The sequence below is a fragment of the Lytechinus pictus genome, chromosome 5, assembly GCF_037042905.1.
Source record: "Lytechinus pictus isolate F3 Inbred chromosome 5, Lp3.0, whole genome shotgun sequence".
NCBI lineage: Eukaryota > Metazoa > Echinodermata > Echinoidea > Temnopleuroida > Toxopneustidae > Lytechinus > Lytechinus pictus.
In genome coordinates, this window is record NC_087249.1 from 11055930 (window position 1) to 11063445 (window position 7516).

Sequence of the window (7516 nt, forward strand, 5' to 3'; positions counted from 1 at the left end):
TTCTTCGATGAAAAGAGAACAACAAACATCAGAAGAACGGAGTGTATGGGCAGTGGCTGCTTTGCCACGGTTTGTATTGCCAACGTTATCGCGTGACAGCATCAGACTCGTAAAGGCAAAGGCAAAACAGGGTTCGCCAACAGTCATGGAAAATCCTTGAAAAATTTGTGGTCATGGAAAATTTGTGAAAAGTCATGGGAAAGTCATGGAATTCATTTGCCTTATGGCTATGGCAGCTTTCCAGTTTGTCGTGTCTCGCAGCTCTCATACTCTGTGATCATACTCTGTTATTATAATTGGTGTTCATGATCTTCATTTTTCCCAGTTTTGTGACATCCCAATTCTACGTTACTCCTGGGATGTCACAGGGTCATGGAAAGCAGCAATTTAGTCATAGAAAAGTCATGGAATTTTGTTTTCTTCAAATTTCTGTGGGAACCCTGCAAAAGCTGCAGCCTTCTACCTACATGTAGATTGTAGGCTAGATTTGGGTGGGTAGGAATATTAAATAAATGGTTATCATGATGGTCTAAACAAAGTTTTTGTAATTGAGTTGGTGTGTAAGCTTTTTGAGTCATGGGCTGAATGCTTAAGCTAATAATCCCATCAGGGCTGTGAAAAATACTTCTATTTTATATACACTGTAGGGTTGTTTTTGTAGAGAAGTGTATAGTTTTTCCTTGTAGGTGATTGCAAGCTGAAATTCTTAGGAATTATCTATTGTATTAATGGTTTCTGGACTCTCTAACTTTTCAAAAGTCTTGATAGTGAGGTGACCTTGATCTTTGCTTCATAAAATCCTTTGACTAGATTTATCTATTTGCTGTTTCTGGGTATTCATGATAGTTCTTGCCTGAAATCAGTTACTTTATCCTTAGACCTACTGCTTTATCTGTGTTGTTATGTAAGTAGACACATGATAGCGACATGTTACATAACAATGACATGAAAGCTCACAAATGCTCTTTTGTACTGTAATTGAAAACTTGATTTGAACAAGATCTTGGAAAACAAATTTTACTTCATTGTATCACCCATGTGATGGAAAAAAGGTCATTTTGTTAATTTGAAAATGGAGAGTGTATAAAGCTCTGTTGAGCCTCGAGATTTGTGCATTGTATATTACATAACACATGGGGTAGCTGCTCATATAAATAAACTTAAAACTCTAACAAGTTTTCTTAATAATCTTTGATGGATTTTCTTCACATCTTATTATTTTAATTATTATTTCTGGTATTTTTATAACAAAATTTTTGTCAGGATGAACTTTCCCTTTGAGCGCAATATCTATCAATCATGACATTTTTTTACAGAGTTTTGGAGTTTGGCCATTTCAATTGCATTTGAAGGGAAACATTACCCTGACAGGAAGTTGGTTTTAGGAAAATTAGAAAACTTAGAGAAAATGATGGTGAAGGTTTAATGAAATTCTTTCAAAGAATAACAATTATGAATTTTTAAAATCAAGTCCACCCCAGAAAGTTGTTGATTTGAATTTAATAGAGAAAAATCAAATGATCGTAATGCTGAAAATTTCATCAAATCAGATGCAAAATCACAAAGTTATGTTTCAGAGTTTCACTTATAAATTATAAGTTATATGCACAACTCTGACATGCAAATGAGAGAGTCGAATATGTTCTTTCTTTACTCACTTTTTCTTTTGTTTTTATCATTTGAATTAATTATAGAAAATTTCAATTTTTACAGATTTGACATTTAAGACCGACTTGACCGAACCATAAAATGTTAAAACAATGGTAATTCCACATGTTCAGGGAGGAATAAAAAATTTTTTCATATGATAAAAAGGACAAAATGAGAATTTTTCATATTTCATATGATAAAATACAAAAGAAATATCGAGTGGGTGACGTCATCAGTCCCCTCATTGTCATACCGACCGAATGTGCATATAACTGTTTTGTTAAGTTAAACAAAACTTTGAAAAGTCATAAGTTTTTCATTTTACATCTGATTTTAGTGAAATTTTCAGTGTCATGATAGTTGGATTTTTCTCTTTTTAGCAAAAATCATTTTTTTTGTTGGGGTGGACTTGTCCTTTAGCCTCTAGAGTTTGATGACGTCACAGACGAACAGCTCCTCCGTATGTCGAGTGATATAAATTCTTCAAATTGTCATTTTCTGAAAAAAAAAAGGAAATTTATATTATTTATGGGGGGGGGGGATATATTTTCAGACATGACTCTCCATTTCAAACTAGTTTCTATGGCATAGATATTGTTAATCATCTTTATTTGTCTTCTTTCCCCAGGGTAGCCTGTTTAGTGATTGAAATATATGTCTCTACCAGGCCCTGCACATACAAACAATATATGCATAGAACAATCCTAGGAACACATTCAAAACATTTGAAATCGTATTCCATTAAAAAAAATGAAATTTTTGGAATTTGTATTGCACATGCCTAATGGAGGATGTGCCTGCATAGAATGTCACAAATTAAAAACTTTAAAAAATCACAAAACTGTCTTATTTTCTGATGGATTTTCAACAAACCCTTCACTGATCTTTTGATTTTTCTGCTATGATAAAAACCAACCAATTGTCAGGGTGAACGTCCCCTTTAAGGGACATTTCACTGACTTTATTAGTATATTGTGGATGAATAACCATTGTGTCTGTTTGAATTTTCAGGCATTCCAAATTTCATATCTTATTAAAGGACAAGTCCACCCCAACAAAAAGATGATTTGAATAGAAAAAGAAAAATCAAACAAAAGTAACACTGAAAATTTCATCAAAATCGGATCTGAAATAAGAAAGTTAAATTACATTTGGAAGTTTTGCTTCATTTCACAAAAGTGTTATATACACATCCTGGTCAGTATGCAAATGAGGGGACAGATTACATCACCCACTCACTATTTCTTTTGTATTTTATTGTATGAAATATTTGAATTTTCTCATTGTCATTTGAACAAAGTTTCATTCCTCCCTTAACAAGTGGAATTCAATTGTTTTAACATTCTGAGGTTCAAACAAGATGGTCATAAATTGCCAAATCCGTAAAAATATTGTGTAATTAAAACAATAAAAAACAAAAGAAATAGTGAGTGAGGGACATCATTGACTCTCATTTGCACATCACTGAGTTGAGCATAGACCTATTTTGTGAAAAATAAGCTACATGTACACTTTAAAATGTCATCACTTTATTATTTTCCATCTGATTTTGATGAAGGTTTCAGAATTATTCTTGTTTGATTTTTCTCTATTTTTCAAATCAACTTTTTCCTGGGATGGTTTTGACCTTTAATATATCATTGGTCATGTACATATTCAGATAAAGAAATACAAAGTTACAACGTTTTAATGTCCACCAATGCACTAATCAAACATGATGGCTGAATCTGTTTTCAAGTCCCCCCTCCCCCCTTCCCCACCCCCCCTCCCCCTCCAATGGCCCCCACCTTACTTCTTTCCTGAAACTTCTACAATGTGGCACGTAGTCGGATGTGGAGAGCTCAAGTGCCAAAACGTTTATTTATCAGTATCCACTCTGAATATTATCTATTTATGAATCAAGGTGGTTCCAAAGGTTATGAGGTAAACAGTACAATGCTAAATCACTGTCACCCAAATAGCAATATGAATAATTGGTTTACTTTGATAAGGCCAATGAATTTATGAGGTGATTCAAATTGCTATTTGTATTTCCAAACAACATTCTGAAGAAAACACAACCGGAAGTTTACTGTGATGACTTGTGTTTCATTATCAGCTTCCATGAAACGCTTTCGGTATAATTTTCTTTGTTTTGTTTTGATACAAAATTATCTCTTCCTTACATTTAGTCATAAAACCAATCTTCCGTGTTTATATTGAATTAAAAGGACTATGATATTTTTCAAATTCAAATGAAACATTCTAGATATTCATTGTATGCGCTGAATATAGTAATATGCACTCATTACAATCTTAGTATGACTTTTTTATCCATTATACATTTATAGGCCCTATCTCTTCCTCAATCAAATCTTGTATCAAGAATTTAATTTTGAAGGGACTGAAGTGAATTAAACTATGGTCTAGATCCAGAGGGAAGTGAACCCAACTCCCGAGCCAATTTTAGACGAATAAAAATCGGTACACAGTAAAAAACAAATTAGCACATTGTTTAAGCCTGTCACTCTGATGAAAAGTTGTTTAAACTTTTTTGTAATTGTTTAGACTTTTTAAACTAATTGTTTAGAAAAGTGCAAACAGGTGTTTAAAAGTTTAAACAATAGTTGTTTAGTGATGGACTTAAACACCGTGCTTAAAACTTTAAATAGCGTTTTTACAGTGTATGTGTAACAGATTCAAGTTCCAGTCTTTCAGAATAGGGTTGATTTTAAAGTAGATATCAAGCATCCATAATTCTTTTTTTTTTTTATAACCCCCCCCAAAAAATAAAACAATACAATTTAAATAAAAAATAAATTAGGGGGGAAATATTCTAACATTTTTCATTATTCCTCTTGGTGAGACAACAAAATTTCCAATACCCCCAAAGTCAGACTATAGTCTCCTGTTTTATTGGGCGGACTATATTTCATTGATTTTATATGCAAGGAAATTTGCTGTGTGTAATGATTTATGACTTATGGGTCATTTCAAATGGCCTGTTGAAAAAGATATCACTGTGTGATACTGCAACTTTCCTCTGAATACAAATTTGTTGTTCTTTCAACCCATCTCCTTGCTCTGGGATGGTTTTGTTCGTAGAAAAGAGGAAGTCTTAAACAAGAAGTTCACCCTAATGATAAGTTGGATTTAGTAAAATCATAAATAATAGAGAAATAACATTTGTGAATGATTGATGAAAAGACATCAAAGAATAAGTGAGTTATAGGGGGTTTTAATTTTAAAGGAGAATGGAACCTTTGGAACAAGATAGCTTGTGTGAAAAAAGAAAAATCAAAGAAACAAATCAACAAAAGTTTAACAAATATCAGACAAAAAATGAGAAAGTTATGAGCATTTGAATATTGCAATCACTAATGCTGTGGAGATCCTCACAATGGCAATGCGACAAAGATGTGCGATGTCACTTGTGAACAACTTTCCTCATTACTTTAGTATATATTTCACTTAAACTGCCTCTTTTATCACATCTATCAGTAGATCATGTGTTCTTCCTATAGGACGGCATGTAATACAGATCTTTAAAGAATACATCATGGATAAAGAGTTTGTATCACCATAAGAAAAAGCAAAAAGAGACATTTTGGGGGTATTTTATGGTCCATCAAAGGGAAAGTTGTTTACATGTGACATCACACATCCTTGTCGTATTGCCAATAGGAGGATCTTTATAGCATTAGTGATTGCAATATTTATATGCTCATAACTTTCTCATTATTTGACTGATTTTTCTCAAACTTTCTTTGTTCTTATTCTTTGATTTTTCTGTTTCGACACAAGCCTACTTGTTCCAAAGGTTTCATTCCCCTTTAAGTGTTTTATTTGTGACATCATAGATGAGTAGCTCCCCCATTTGTTGGGTGATATAAATTGAAAGAAAAATTAGAGTAGTTTTATTTGTGTTATAGATGTACATGTTTCATCAGAAATAGCAATTCCTACCCCCTTTCATTAGAAAAAATAGTTTTATTCATCATTTTCCATCAAAAAGTTGAAATTTATGGAATTTACATGATATATGAGGGAGCTGCTTACATATGGCATCACACTGTAAAAACTATAATGTTCATAACTCTTTTATTCCTGAATGGATATTCATCAAACCTTTACCAATATTTTTTGACTTTTCTATTTATTAAAACCAAATTATTGTCAGGGTGAACTTCTCTTTTGACCTCCCCCCCCAAAAAAAAAGGATAGGGGTTTGTGAATAAAGGGGGGAAATTCTCAGAATTTTTATTATTCCTTTTAGTGAAATAACATTTCCAATAGGCATTAATCTAGACACAGAATTCTGTTTCATTGGCATTTTTCATTTCATAGATTTTGAAGCTAAATGACAGTAGTTGCAGTAAAATACTGATTTCGTGAGAAAGTCTGTAAAACCAAGGTTAAGTATTACTATATCATCGTGGATCTAGATTTGGTACAGTTACATAAACTGAACTTTGTGAAATCATAATATCTAAGCTAAAAAACGACCACACTGAAGATCGCCAACACAGATAGGCACACGTGGGACAGTGTATTATTATTGCTGGAATAAAGACCCGACGGAAGTGACAGAATCCGTGCTTATTTTGCTTATTTCTCAGCAATTACAGAATTTCTTCCAGAATCCTTTGGCACATATTTTTTATTCATACAAACAGACACTTTGGTGATCATTATATTAAATTCTGTAAAAAGTCATTTTGAGATCGTCCCCACAACTGGAATTTATCTTTAAATGCAATAGATTTTGTATTGTGAAATTGTAAACGATAAAACCAAAGGGGTCATTCAAAATGGCTTGTTGAAAAGCATCATTGTGTGACACCACATCTTTCCTCAGAATACTTCACCAGTTTCTCTCATCCCATCTCCTTGTACTGGGATGGTTCTGTTCCGAGAAATGAGGAAGCCTTGAAAGTTGAGATTCCTTGGAACAAGATCTTGACGTCATCAGTTGGATCACCCCACCAGCTGGGTATGGCAGGCGATGTGTTCCAAAATACCCTCAAACTTCCTCACGCGCAATAGTAAAACCCCGTATCAGTTGGTCATTTCTCGTTGCTCACACAGTGAGAAAATACTCCCGAAAGGCACTTCCATTTACGAGTGGATACCATGGGGGACCATGGGGTCTCGAAAAGCACCCTAAACAAGTACTTTCCATATTCTGAAAATGCACCCCTTAACAAGTATAGGCGCGTGAAAACCTACCTTTAACAAGTATTGGAAACAAAACGATACCCTTGGCAAGTACCTCGCGCAAATCGGACTCTAAACACGTAGTGTTGACTGTTTGGGCAAAAACTTCATCCTTAATAAAACATTTTAGTCTTTTTTTATACATGTACCCTCATAAATTTGACCCTAAACACGTAGCTGAAATTTCCTAGCGAAATAGATACCCTTTTTTCATTATTTTAGTGTTTTTTACACCCTTTTTACGTTACATATGTAACGTACCCTATCTTGAAAAAGACATCCTTTTTATGTTTTTTTTTGGTCGCGCATGGTATCCACTCGTCAATGTAAGTGCCCCCCCCCCCCCCGAAAAATACTGTCCGTGCAATAGTAAATTTTAACCTGTGATCAGTGATTTCTTGCAGTTCTTGCAGTGAAGAACTACTCCACGCGGAAAGTAAAACCCCTGATCGTTGGCACTTATGATGCTCATGCAGAGTAAAAAAAAATCCTGATCAGGAATTTATAAACAAAAAATGAGGGGTTTTGTGGTATTTTGGAACACATCGCCTTCCATAGCAGGGGCACTGAAAACTGTGTCAGAACACAAGGGTCATAGGAAGTTTGCTGTCAATATAGTTGGGATTGGAGACAATCGGCCTCTCTATTGTCCAATCATGTTGGCTATCTG